We start from the raw sequence: 15314 nt of genomic DNA, 5'->3' as shown, positions 1-15314 counted from the left end.
GAAATTCCCTGTCTATGCATTGTTTCTAGTTGCATATACAGCATTGTTACAGGAAATGCTAGTAGATCATCTTTTTAGCTACACTTTCAACTGATGCATGAATTTTCTTTGAGGCTGTTCTTCACAATGCACCAGATGAGGTGGTGTGTGACTCCAGTCAGTAGTAGCCGCTGCGGAAGCATCGACTGCTTTGCTAAGGTGAGGGAGTTGGTGAGAGGTGCTAAAATGAGGTACACCACTCCCAGCAGACCCTGGCCCCAGAAACGTGAAGGGGATTGGCTCCACATCAGGTGACCTTGGGGATGAATCCAAAAATCTTGGAATGAACATGATGTAGGTACTACTGTAATAAGCATGATTAATCATATTCACTAAAGCTGATTGAATGCTCCTGGTTTCTGTTCCTACAGAGAAAAATTAAGCTGTGTTCTCATCTAATATTCCTGCTGTTGCTGCTGCTTCTACTTCTTTCTGATAGTTGGCTGGTTACAATCACTTTGACATCTGCGGATGATGATCCTACCATGAAATCCTAAAATAAAATAGTGACATGCACAAGCTCTTCTATAGCCAAAAGGATGAAACACAATTTCACTTGTCAAGAATCTGAAAACTCCTGGTGTGGAAGATATCCGGAGCAGCGAAAAGGGATTGTGCTAAGAAGACATGGAGGACCTGGATCTTGCCTGTCACACTATTCTCGTCTGTCTTTAGAGAAAGACGACAACATGGAACACAAGTTGAGGCTAAGTAATCCAGTGGATAGGGACTGGAAATCAGAAGACCTGCGTTTGTTTATTCCTAGCTGTGCTGTTGACCTGCCGTGTGACTTTGGACTGGTCACCTTACACCTGCATGCTGCTTTCCTCTCCCACTCTTTATCTGTCTTATCTGTTTAGACAGTAAACTCTTTGGGGGCAGCGACTGTCTTTTACTAAATATATGTGCGGTCCCTAGCACAATGGGACCCCAATCAAGATCTAGATGTTACTGTAATATGCAAAATAGTAATAAATTGAAAGACTTCCAAAAACTACTTCAGATAAAGATGAGCCTGAGCTGCCAAGTTCAGATCTGAATCCAGATTTCACGCACTCAAATCTTGTGTGTGTTTGAATTTGGGGGTTGTGTGCAGTCCATTATAGTGAACTAGTGACGTTCTGTGAAATTCTAATTTATATCTAGATTTATATTTCATACTTTCAAGCACCAGAACCAAACTTTGGGGTAAACTTCTGGCCAATCTCTAATTGCAAGGAAAATGGTAGAACACACTGCTCTAAAATCATCTGGAAGAGTCTCCCAAATGTGGAGGGGCTGGGGAAGGGGACAGAGATCTATTACATGGACAATTTCTTGCAAATAAAACAGTTTTGGGGCTTCTTGGTTCTTCACAACTGAGTCTCCATGCTGAACTCTCCTTGCATAGGTTTATTTTAGGGTGACCAGATGTCCTGATTTTATTGGGACAGTCCAGATTTTTGGGTCTTTTTCTTATATAGGCTCCTATTACCCACTCACCCCGTCCCGATTTTTCACATTTGCTGTCTGGTCACCCTAGTTTATTTATAAAAAGTATTTATGCTAATGGAGACTTATCTGCATTTGCAACTGGATTGATAGAAATAGTAGGTGCTTTTTGTCACAAGTGCCAGCTTCTAGGGCTTGATTTTCAAACTTACATGCACCAGTGAAAAAAAGTGTGTCTAATTGTCTGATGTATGGTTTGGCTATACAGGTTTGCATGAGATTCCGCTTCAAATGAGAGAGTTTCTTCTGACGTATCAATGCTGTATATGGAAAACGGAGAGGAATTTGTTCTGGCTCCTTAGAATTGTATATTAATATTTCCCAATTTGTGTTAACCTTAGAAAGCAACCATAGGGTAACCTATTCTCTTTGGCAGGGTTCTCCTATGTTTAGATTTTTGTGCCTTTTTTAGTTAGATGTCCTGCCCCCTTTTGTTTAAGCAAGAGCATGTATCCACAGATATGCACCAGATTCTCAGATTAGGGATTCAGAATTCTGTGACTGCATAAAAGAAAGGGCTGGAGCCATATTACAGAACTTTCATTTAACATATGTAAAAATTGGAACTAGCAGGAGATGAGCAATAATAATAGGTCACTTACTTTAATTCTCTGTCCCACTAAGAAAACAGTGTCTTTGAAAATGTTTTGTTTTTCAGTCTCAATTAAAATCAATTGCATGCTAATTTCTATTATCTTGTAAACTGAAAAATTTAAACATGAGGGTACTCAACATATTTTACAGTGTGATAGAAGCTGAATAAACAAGCAAGTATTAGAGCTTAAGAGCTGAATCAGCTTCAATGACATCAGTCTTAGCCTGTCAAACAACATCTGTCACATTGCGCACTAAGCAGAGCCTGATGGAAACCACCTGCCATTCCAGAGCTGGATAAATTGTAAAGAGAGAGACCATATAGTTAAAAGGGGATGGAGGGAGGAGTAGGGAAAAAACACTGAACTACACAGTTATTCATGTCATAAAATAATCATTGATTTAATTTATTTAATAATAACTCTGAATTTTCAGTATTCTTCTAACCACAGCAGCACCCAGTGGCTGAAAAATTAAAAACTCCCTGAAAGCAGAGCTCTGATCTTTGGTGTGGTATGTTAGTTTCTGATCATGCATGTAATAATTCAGTAGCATTAAAAGTAGGATTATTATGGATGAGTGAAGTGTCAAGGTCATTTACATACTTTAAGAGAAAATAAAGTATCTTAAATGTATGTGTTTGCAAACACTAGAGCAGTCATTTAGAACTCTCAACTCAAAACCTGTACTGGGACAAATCCAGAGAGATGCTAAGCACCAGCTGAGCACTTTCAGTAGAAGTTGCAGATGCTCAATATCCTTCAGCACTTAGTCCATTCAGTGTAAAAGTGTAAGCCTGAAAGAGCTGAAGAGTGATTCAGTACTAAATATTATTTAAAGGCCACATGCTGCCCAGGACCTCTGATGAAGGCAGTAGCGTGCATATTTAGTCAGACTAGCATTCAGCTCTAATTGTAGAATTCATTCCTTTTCAAGTTCAATTTTATTGGTGAAAGAGTCACATTAATATTTAATTCCTTTCCTGTTTAAAATGGGAATTTTGTTTCTTTGCAATAAGAGGAAATCTTTTGCAAATAATTTGGGAGTAGTTCTGCACTCAGGTACAAGTTTGCACCTCCTACCAACTCCAGTCACCTTTGGAGCTCTTGAATTTTTGTTTGTTTTAAGTGAATGATTAGAATCAGATCTGCTTCTCTTTTGTAGCTCTCATACAATGCCCTGGGTTCTATTAGAAATGAATTTGCTAATCAGACATAGTCTAACAAACTGACTATTAATGAGGGAAGACTGAGTGTGCCCATGTGAATTTTTTTCTTCAGCCTAATTTTCATTTGTTAAGGACACTGGCCTTTTGATTCCAAAGGTTTACCAAATTATCTTTCTGCACAGTGTGAAGTGGTAACCTGTTATTTAGAATTCCTTTTGAGAGAAATTTACATTTTGAGTAATGGAACTGTAACTTTTGATGCACACCTAATTGACACTGAAAATGTTCAAGTTTATTCAAATATAGCTAAACACTGAGATGTATAATTGTAATGCCAATTAGTCTGCTCAAGTGAGGTTACTTAATGAAAGACTGTATTTAAGCAATGAAAGAATTTGCTGTGGAAAAAAGAAGCCCCGTATCTTGCAGCCCATTAAATCATTGTAGAACATATAGTGTAATTCCCCAGATATTTATTACAAAAATGAGAAGATTCCAAACAGCAGTAAAGTGCTACAACTATAAAAGCTTGGGCAAAACATTAATAAGATAATAAGCAAATGTTCTAAATCTTTGAATAAATGGAGGTAAGAGAGTAATCTTCATTTTCTCTTTTAGGGATGTTAGGGTTAAGGACAGGTTTCAGAGTAGCAGCCGTGTTAGTCTGTGTTCGCAAAAAGAAAAGGAGGATGCATCCGATGAAGTGAGCTGTAGCTCACGAAAGCTTATGCTCTAATAAATTTGTTAGTCTCTAAGGTGCCACAAGTACCTCTTTTCTTTTTAGGGTTAAGGAGTATTCTTCTGCGATACACTCCATTCTTATTCTTTTGTTTATCCTCCTTTAAAAGCCAGGGTCCAGTTTGCTCTCTCCCTCCAGCTGAGGAAAGTTGTCAGATGGAACTGCCTTCAGATTTTTTGTTTGCCTCTTCTTGGTCAAGCTGTGTGAGAGCAAAACAAGACGCTCCCTTCCTCAAAGTTCAGCTTGCTCCTTCACAATCCTTGCAGACACTGGGAATCAGGAGACTAAGGGACCAAATACTCATTTGAAGTCCGGTCTGCTGCACTGCTTGTCTTTCACTGCATTTTAGGGATGAATAATATAATTGATCAGAACTGTACTGCTGGTCAAATTGTGGATGCCTGGTGCTGAGCATTAGCAAGTATAATTACCAGTTGTCCAGTGCAGAATAATCAGTCTAATATTCACTATTTTACAAGTCAGTAAACAGATCTATGTGTATGTACATCCCTAGACCCATAAATGGTAAATATTTACGCGCACACACACACACACACACAAATTAGGATACTTTGTTTTTAACTGGATTAATCTGTGCAAAAGGGTGGGCTATATGTGGGCCAACCATATTATGTGCACACAGTAAAAAATTTGCATCATTCATGTGGACCCTTTATTGGGCTACCTGGTGTAATGACACAATTTGGCCCTAAAATGTGTAGAACTCTTTTTTTCTGTGGAGTTGGAATTTTCCAGCCCAGAACCCATTGCTGTTAATGGGTCAGCAAAGTGAGTTATTTCTGGCTCCAAAGAGATAATTTATTAATTACTACAAGTGGGTAATGGATTTTATAAAAATGATTAACGGTCAAAGAAATGGGATGCAATGTTGCCAAAATAAAGAGATTATAAAAGGTGACCCTTGGGATTTTCTAGACCTTCAGATGTGTTTATCTGCCTTATCCATATCCTTATAGCATTCCCAATAGTGGACCTGGAAAGGGGTGTAATTTATCCAAAAAGGGATGCTTTGCAAAACATTCCCCACCTTCATCTTCTAACAACTGAGAATTGCTTCAGTGAAGTCTGTTTCACACACCCAAATTATTTCAAATCTTAGATGGAATAGCGTAAAAGAATGTACAGGTCACTTGCTGCTATATGGAGAAGCACCCTATTGTCCCCTGCCCCAGTTGTACCTATAAGAGGAAGCCATGCCAAGTCAGGCAGCGCAGGGGTAGAGGTAGCAGAACTGCAATATTAAATACTGCAGGGGCTTCTAAATTCTCTGAGCTGAACTAAGCAGCTGCAAGTGCCCTGCTACTTAGTGGAATTCACAACCCAAGAAGACATTCTTGAGGGGTGCCTAAGGATGAGTTTCACAAAAGCGAGTAAGCTGAGTGGGCAGGTGCCTAAGCTATCCAATGGCAGGAGCCAATGAAAGGGGTATCCTGTATCTTGGATGAGTACTCCAACAACTGGGCTAAAAGTTATAAGGGGGGGCAGTGCCACCTCCTCTGGCATCTGTGGTGTAGATTTAGGTGTGCTCTGAACATGTCCCGAAGGTAAGATAGTTGGGGGAATGCCTATTTTGAGAATCTCTCCAAGATTTGGGGGTGAGTTTGTTGCTGAGCTGCTGAGTGTCAGGAAAGAGGTGGCTATATGCATGCCCAGCCACCAAAATGTAGACACCTCAGGGGCTTTAACAGTGGAAATTTAGGCAGCAGTTGAACAGGGGTTTTGTGGATGCAGCAGTACCTACATGTTTGACTTAGGCACTTACTGCCCCTTTGGGTACCTAAGTCCCTTTGTGAATCTGGGTCAGAACCTTAAAATGGGTCTGGGCTAGTGTTGTAAGAGGATGAAACAAGGGTGAAAGAAGTCAAAACAAGAGTCCTAATAATTGCTCTGTTTATGTGGAGTTTACAGACTATTAAACTGCATCCAGGCTTTGCTGGTTTGTGTAAATTTGGATGAACAAAATCACAGTAAATAAATCTGAAAGTCCAGAGACAGTTTTAGTTAAATCTGGCTCTCCTGTGATCTTTCTTGCTATCTGCTCTGACCTTGATCATTACTGTCTGATGTGGAGCTGATAGGGAACTGGCTAGCAATGTATGTTTCTGTATGTATCTGTTGCTATAAAGGAAACGATGCAAATGTTACCATTAAAAAGTGGTAAGTAGATTTGAAACAATCAGTGTGAACTATGGTTTGATGAAACAATTGTTGTATTTAGACAGCTTCTGACATATAATTCTGAGCCTGCATGATTCATGCTGCTGAGAGGGAAACGCTATACACATGTTTAAGATTAGCATTGTAAAACTTCAAAAGTTCAGTAGTAGATAGCAGTATGAATGAACTGTGAAATGTATATAAACATTAATTTGGCATCTGTGATGAATCTTCAGACATTTGAGATGACCAAATGGAAATAGAGTAGAGACCCGTTTACATGTGGATGTCGGGAGTCAAGCTGTCACAACTGCATGTTAACGGACCGTGGGTTAAGAGGGCCATGCTGAAAAAAGTGTCCATGATTCACTTAGAAAAAAATGCCGTTATTTTCTTCTCTTTCTGGCTCGCATTTTTTTTCTTTCTTATAAAGTCTGTCATTCACCGCAGATGAATGATTTCAATATTTTCCGCATTTTGCTCCTCCATAAATCTTACAAGTTTCTACAGCACTAAGGGCTTCTGTGAGCGAAATTTTGACCTTTTCAACAACATCCTCGCCATCACTTTCGTGGTCCAACGTAGCCTCGCAGCCCATTAATATTTCAGCCTTTCCTGAGCAAACCATGTGTGCATGGCTTTGTCTGTTGTGGGTTTTGCTGAATAGCGCACACATTTTCGCTTAAACCCCACGGCAGAATCAATATTTTGTACAAAGCCATTCAGTTTAGATTCATTTTTTAGCCATCCTCAGAGAGTAGATTCGGCAATCCCAATATCTTTTGAAACTTTGGCCTGGGTTTCTCCACTATTTACTCCATCTATTGCAGCTAGCTTTTCTTCTACAGTATAGGAACGCTGATGCTTGCCCTCTGCCATTATAGGCCTACAGTTAAAATTTTCTAATGTAGTATGTATATTACTATATAACTACTATATATTATATATCTCTCTAGTGTGACAATGACTAAGCATGCGAAATACATCTTTACCAGTATTGGTAAAGACGTACAACACGTTTCTGCTCCGAACTTCCTGTCAATTTTTATGTCAGTGAGTTAGTGAGCAAATCTGTAGCGCTACGTAGCAAGTTCCTGTACCGCATGTTAACGAGTCTCATGTGTTAAATAGGTAGCAGTGGGAGGCATGGCACTACCACACATTACGCGGATTTGTGTTGCGATACAGGAGGGCCTGGTAGAGTGGTAGAGGGGAAATATATAAGCCCTAGGCTAATTAAGGCGTGGTTCCTTGTAGACTAGGGAGGGTTGCTACAGGTTAATTGGAGCACCTGTAGTCAATTAACCCTTTCAGCAACCTAATAAAACCCCCTGCTTCAGGCAGTCAGAGAAGGAGGAGGAAGGAGAGAGGACTGGAGCTTGGAGGTGTGTTGTAAGATTTTAAAAACCAGAGAACCGAAATAAGGGAGACCCTGCCACAGCAGGGGAGGGAGACTTCCTCCCCCAACATCTAAGGACCGAAGGTTCCCCACCCAAGGGGGAAGAGGGGAAGAACCCGCAGGGGTTGAGAGGGGTTGGGGCTCAGAGTGAGGAGCAAACCCAGACCCCTCCCCAACTTCTCTCCTCTACCGCCTTCCTGGGCCACTATCGGGGACCTCAGCATCCCAAGAGCAGGGGCAAGGGGTGGCGTCTTAGCCCCCTGCCAAGAAAAGCACAGGACCCACCATACTAACATCAGCCATCTTGCCACTGCACGTAAACGGGTCTATACCGTAATTTTTTAAACAATTTTACAACACAATGGATAATGAGTTACAAGAAGATCAAAAGGATTTATACAAAGTATGAATGGGATTGGCAGATTTTTGTGGCAGGTGGCATGCATGTCACTCTTTGGGGCACTTGCTGTTTTATTATTTTTTTTTTTTTACTGTGTGTGTCCAGTGCCTGGTTTAGTGGGGCCCCAACCTGGTAAAAGCAGGTAGGCGCTACATATGCAAACTCTAGATGTAAGTGCTGTAGCCTGAAGTCCTTTAGGGAAGGAGCTCTGTGCTCTCATCTGTTGGTGAACAAGTGGAAATATGGCTACAGAGAGAGAATCTGCAATAAGTTTTCTACCTAGAACTCTTCTAGGTGGACTTTTTGTGCCTCCATAACTGTACAGAAGCTCAGAATTGGTTGGATAGTGGAACTGAACTGAGATGAGAATAGGACTCTGATCTCCCAGCAAGCAGTGCATCATCTGTGGTAAGGACTCTCCTCAAGGGTCCTGTATGCTATTGGTTCCATTCCACTGAAGATTCTGTAGTGCAATCTCCTTATCATGAAAGTGCAATTTACAAATGTAGGATTGTTGGGTTTTTTGGTTTTTTTACATAACTGCACTCAAAAACAAAACAATGTAAAACTTTAGAGCCTACAAGTCGAAGGATAAAAGGGCATATGAATGTGTAGAATACCAGGCACACAAATATCTTGCAATGCTGGCTACAACAGTGCCATGAGAATGCCTGTTCTCACTTTCAGGTGACATTGTAAATAAGAAGAGGGCAGCATTATCTCCCGTAAGTGTAAATAAACTTATTCGTCTTAGCAAGTGGCTGAACAAAAAATAGGAGTGAGTTGATTTGTATGATGTGAATTGAAAAATATTATTTATTTTGTTTATCTTTTTTACAGTGCAAATATTGTAATCAATAATAATATAGTGAGCACTGTAAACTTTGTATTTTGTGTTGTAATTGAAATCAATATTTGAGAATGTAGAAAAACATCCAAAAATATTTATAATGAATTTAAATTGGTATTCTATTATTGTTTAACAGTATGATTAAAACTGCAATTAATCATGACTTTTTTTTAATCTAGTTAATTTGTTTTGCATTAATCTCTTGCATTAACTGTGATTAATTGAGAGCCCTAAATTTTATTGTTTCATACATAGTCTCTGTGCTGGTGAGTGTAGAAGTGTTACCTACTAAGGGTGCCCAGTCTGGGAAAGTACTTAGTGATACCACAAATTTTTGGGTAGGGGCTTGAACTGGTGGTGTATTAGTCTTAAGAGGAACCTTTTGCTATTTGGACCCAGAACTTGTTATTGTGGACAGCTCCTTCCAATAGAATTACACAAATTATGTCAGTGTGGTGAAATGCATGGCTCACATATTAAACTATATCTTGCCATCAAGTGCTGCAACCCCAAAATTATTTTGGAACCTAAATAAGAGTGGATGGAAGATCTGGCACAAAAAAACGCAAGTCTTTCTGGAATTTGGACACTACTGAAATAGGTGCAGAATAAGAGTCTCAGTAGAGTGGAACAGAGAGATCTGACATTGCTGTGCTATTACTTTTTGGGGAAATATTTTCCTTGATGTAAGTTGTGGAATACTCTCTTATATTTCTGTATCTGTATGGACAACAACCTTCTATCACCGATAAATACAAGGGGGCTTCAACTATTTTAAGACTAATGAAAGTTTCATTTCAGGAAAAAAATCCCTCAATCGTGATTCCTATCTCTCTCTGCCCATGAAATCCAATAATATGCTCCCTCCTCTATTCAGTCAATCCCCCAAATGCTGCTGCCTTCCCTACCCTTTAAAATCTTTTGCAGGAATCAAGTGTTTCTCTTTTGGACTGAGCACAATTAATTAAAACCTCTTTAGCTCTGACGGAAACATTGGAGTCTGGGGAGCATTTAGCTCTCATGAGAGTTGCAAATTATATATATTTAGATAATATATGTGTATTATTTGTGACTGCTATTTAAATAGGGCACTACCCTGAACTGATGACCGTTTAAAATGGAGAAGCCACTTCCTGCTTTGATTATATTAAAATAATGTGAACAATATAATTTCTACTTTAAACATACCTGAGTGAAAAACAAGTGACTTGCCAAAGATCACAGTGATTCACGAGCAGAGCCAAGAACAGAGCCCAGAAGTTCTTGCATTTTAACTGCCAGACTATGCTTCCTGTTCCCTTGTTTCTAGTACTGCTTGACTTAGCATTAGAAAAACTGTTGAATCACGTTTAATGTGGGTCTTGGCAATTTTCTTAGATAAAATGCTCATCTACCATGGTGAAGGGCAGCTTCAAAACACCTAAATATAATAGAATAAATCCATGATAATCATTTAGCTTTGTGGGAGATTTTATAAACTACTTCTGTTAATCATCTGATTGACAGTAAAAAGGACTTCTTTTCATGAACACTGAAAATTTGTAAAAATGTCCCTGCTATTTTTATTTAAAGCTTGCCATTTCATTTAGGCTATTACTTATATTTTTATCTAGAATCAGAGGCAAAAAGTCATTTTAAAATATGATATTTTAGAGAAGACAACGGATAAGATAAAGCAGTGTAGAAGTGTGTAGAAGGCTGGTTTGACAAGATATAGTGAATTTAAAGTACAGAACAGACAGACTGAGAACTTTGTCAGTGACTTAGATTCTCTTATCATTTTTATTGAGACGTTTCCTTGATTTATCTTTTTTTAATGTCTTCTTCCTTTTAATATCCCCCATATACCCTTGCAAGATTAATATGGGCTAAGTCTATAGGTTCTAGAACAGCAAATCCATTTTTCTTCTTTTCATACAAAAGGCAAACACTGTTTCCAGTCACTGAGAAGTATTGTTTTCTTTTTTTGCTCAGAGTAATTAAGATGTGAAAATATACTGCCTTTAGGTGATATTCAAACTAAGATTATGATGCAGAATGTCAGTGTAGTCTTTGGAGCTTCTGTATCATTACAACTGCGTGATTAGTTTTTGTATAAGAGCATGCCATTATATGATCAACATGAAGGTCTTATAAAATTGTTTAACAATTTTATTTAATATAGTTTATTTTTCTTTGGGGTGAGCATTTGCACATTAAACCCCTTCTCTTTCAGAAAATATCTCTAATATTTGGCGTAGACTTTTATAGCAGCACATAATTGGAGGCACAGTTTTGAAGACTAATGTAATTGTGGGCTTATTTTATCACATAGTGATGTCTATCTACCTGACAGCATTTGCACCTCAGGAAGTTGGACAACTAAGTGCTGTAAAGTACAGCTGCAATTATTTGCAGGCAGAAAAATGCAGGTGCAAAGTGGAGGCCAACTTTGAGGTCTTTTTAAAATTTAGAGACAAAATCTAAAATATTGCCATCAGATTTGTATGTGCATTGGTGAAAAATGCCTAAAACAGAATCTCAGGAAGCCCTGTAGCATGTGGAAACATTTTGCTTTACTCTAAGTCAAAAAATACAATGAAGCCAGATATCCATTGGTTAGGGATCTAGATTAGGGCAAGAGATTAATTCACTGTTTCATTTCTGAAGATTTGGATTCAAATGTAGCATAGTAACCATCACATCAGATCAGTGTTCCATCTAGTCTAGTATACTGCCTTTGAGAGTGGCCAATAGCAGATACTCCAGAGAAAAGTACAAAAAACCTTGTATTTAGACAGTTATAGAATCATTTACCATAGTCTTACTTCCTAACCTTGTCAAACAAAGTGAAGATTACTTAACAATTTATAGGATCAAGCCCTTTTAAACCATAGCACAGATTTTTCCCATGCTGCAGTATGCAATTACTTCCAATAAAGTCACAAGCAAGTCACCACATTTCTTGTATATTTTGTACTGTATCATGTCTGATGAGTCATAAATTTTAATAATGAATGTGCTAGAACAGTCCATTCCAGAGAATCCTCTAATTCAGCTGTGTTGCAAAGATGTTACTGACAAAATTGTACATCTCCATGAGTATGGATACTAAATTCATTATTCCTGAAAAGGTAAGCCCATGCCACAACTTGCTGTGAATTTGCTCTCCTTCTATATTGCAATTATTGTTGCTAACACATTGCAGGGAAGGGGAAAAATACAGCTAAATGTTTAGCATGTGCTTATATGTAAACTGCCCTATTTTTCATTCTGATCAAGGACTTGGAGGGTGGACCATTAGGTATCTGCTCCAGGGACCATCACTTCCCAGTGTCCACACAGTTTAAAAAGCAAAATACACATCGTGTTTATACTCCGTTCTTTCATTTTTATATTTTTCTTCTGTTGTCCTCATTGTCACTTATCTCCACAGACCTTTGAAATCACTGACATATTCCTTTCAGAGTAGCAGCCGTGTTAGTCTGTATTCGCAAAAAGAAAAGGAGTACTTGTGGCACCTTAGAGACTAACAAATTTATTAGAGCATAAGCTTTCGTGAGCTACAGCTCACTTCATCAGATGCATTTGGTGGAAAAAACAGAGGAGAGATTTATATACACACACAGAGAGAACATGAAACAATGGGTTTATCATAAACTCTCCTCTGTTTTTTCCACCAAATGCATCCGATGAAGTGAGCTGTAGCTCACGAAAGCTTACGCTCTAATAAATTTGTTAGTCTCTAAGGTGCCACAAGTACTCCTTTTCTTTTTGCGAATACAGACTAACACGGCTGCTACTCTGAAACCTGTGATTATGCAAGGCACTGAATTTAGCCGTATAGAGTGGAAATCTGTCAACTTCATGAAAAAAACTCGCACAGATACAGACAGACATCATCTTCCTCTCCAAATGCAAACAGATGGACATCATACCGAAAGGACTGAAGGTAAAAAAATCCATTACAATCTACATACCACACAGACTATGCTGACAGCTTGTGCCACACACTCTCAAGGAAACGGCGGAACCACCTGATCAACATCCTCTACAGCAAACAGGGAAAGATTAAGAATGAGCTCTCAAAACTGGATACTCTCATAAAGAACCAACCTTCCACACAAACTTCCTCGTGGCTGGACTTTACAAAAACTAGACAAGCCATTTACAAAACACACTTTGATTCTCTACAAAAGAAAAAGGACACTAAGCTATCTAAACTACTATATGCCACAAGGGGCCACAACAATGGTTCCCGTAACCCACCCAGCAATATTGTTAATCTATCCAACTATACTCTTAGCCCAGCGGAAGAATCTGTCCTATCTTGGGGCCTCTCCTTTTGCCCCTCCACCCCCACGAACATGATACAGTTCTGTGGTGACCTAGAATCCTATTTTCGACGTCTCAGACTCAAGGAATATTTCCAACACACCTCTGACCAACATATTAACCCACAGAGACCTTCCTGCCAACACTACAAAAAGAAGGATTCTGGGTGGACTCCTCCTGAAGGTTGAAACAGCAGCCTGGATTTCTCCATAGATTGCTTCCGCCGACGTGCACGAGCTGAAATTGTGGAAAAGCAGCATCGCTTACCCCATAACCTCAGCCATGCAGAACACAGTGCCATCCACAGCCTCAGGAACAACTCTGACATCATAATCAAAAAGGCTGACAAAGGAGGTGCTGTCGTCATCATGAATAGGTCGGAGTATGAACAAGAGGCTACTAGGCAGCTCTCCAACACCACTTTCACAACACCACAAGCCATTACCCTCTGATCCCACTGAGAGTTACCAAAAGAAACTACAGCATTTGCTCAAGAAACTCCCTGAAAAAGCACAAGAACAAATCCGCACAGACACACCCCTGGAGCCCCGACCTGGGGTATTCTATCTGCTACCCAAGATCCATAAACCTGGAAATCCTGGACACCCCATCATCTCAGGCATTGGCACCCTGACAGCAGGATTGTCTGGCTATGTAGACTCCCTCCTCAGGCCCTTCGTTACCAGCACTCCCAGTTATCTTCAAGACACCACCGATTTCCTGAGGAAACTACAGTCCATTGGTGATCTTCCTAAAAACACCATCCTAGCCACTATGGATGTAGAAGCCCTCTACACCAACATTCCACACAAAGATGGACTACAAGCCGTCAGGAACAGTATCCCCGATACTGTCACGGCTAACCTGGTGGCAGAACGTTGTGACTTTGTCCTGACCCATAACTATTTCACATTTGGTGACAATGTATACCTTCAAATCAGCGGCACTGCGATGGGTACCCGCATGGCCCCACAGTATGCCAACATTTTTATGGCTGACTTAGAACAACGCTTCCTCAGCTCTCGTCCCCTAATGCCCCTACTCTACTTGCGCTACATTGATGACATCTTCATCATCTGGACCCATGGAAAAGAAGCTCTTGAGGAATTCCACCATGATTTCAACAATTTCCATCCCACCATCAACCTCAGCCTGGACCAGTCCACACAAGAGATCCACTTCCTGGACACTACGGTGCTAATAAGCGATGGTCACATAAACACCACCCTATATCGGAAACCTACTGACCGCTATTCCTACCTACATGCCTCTAGCTTTCATCCAGATCATACCACTCGATCCATTGTCTACAGCCAAGTGCTACGATATAACCGCATTTGCTCCAACCCCTCAGACAGAGACAAACACCTACAAGATCTCTATCATGCATTCCTACAACTACAATACCCACCTGCTGAATTGAAGAAACAGATTGACAGAGCCAGAAGAGTACCCAGAAGTCACCTACTACAGGACAGGCCCAACAAAGAAAACAACAGAACGCCACTAGCCATCACCTTCAGCCCCCAACTAAAACCTCTCCAATGCATCATCAAGGATCTACAACCTATCCTGAAGGACGAGCCATCGCTCTCTCAGATCTTGGGAGACAGACCAGTCCTTGCTTACAGACAGCCCCCCAATCTGAAGCAAATACTCACCAGCAACCACACACCACACAACAGAACCACTAACCCAGGAACCTATCCTTGCAACAAAGCCCGTTGCCAACTCTGTCCACATATCTATTCAGGGGATACCATCATAGGGCCTAATCACATCAGCCACACTATCAGAGGCTCGTTCACCTGCGCATCTACCAATGTGATATATGCCATCATGTGCCAGCAATGCCCCTCTGCCATGTACATTGGCCAAACTGGACAGTCTCTACGTAAAAGAATGAATGGACACAAATCAGACGTCAAGAATTATAACATTCAAAAACCAGTTGGAGAACACTTCAATCTCTCTGGTCACTCGATCACAGACCTAAGAGTGGCTATACTTCAACAAAAAAGCTTCAAAAACAGACTCCAACGAGAGACTGCTGAATTGGAATTAATTTGCAAACTGGATACAATTAACTTAGGCTTGAATAGAGACTGGGAATGGATGAGTCATTACACAAAGTAAAGTGAG

This window comes from Dermochelys coriacea, chromosome 12 (assembly GCF_009764565.3).
Source record: "Dermochelys coriacea isolate rDerCor1 chromosome 12, rDerCor1.pri.v4, whole genome shotgun sequence".
Classification (NCBI taxonomy): Eukaryota; Metazoa; Chordata; order Testudines; family Dermochelyidae; genus Dermochelys; species Dermochelys coriacea.
Note: the sequence above shows the minus strand (reverse complement) of the source record.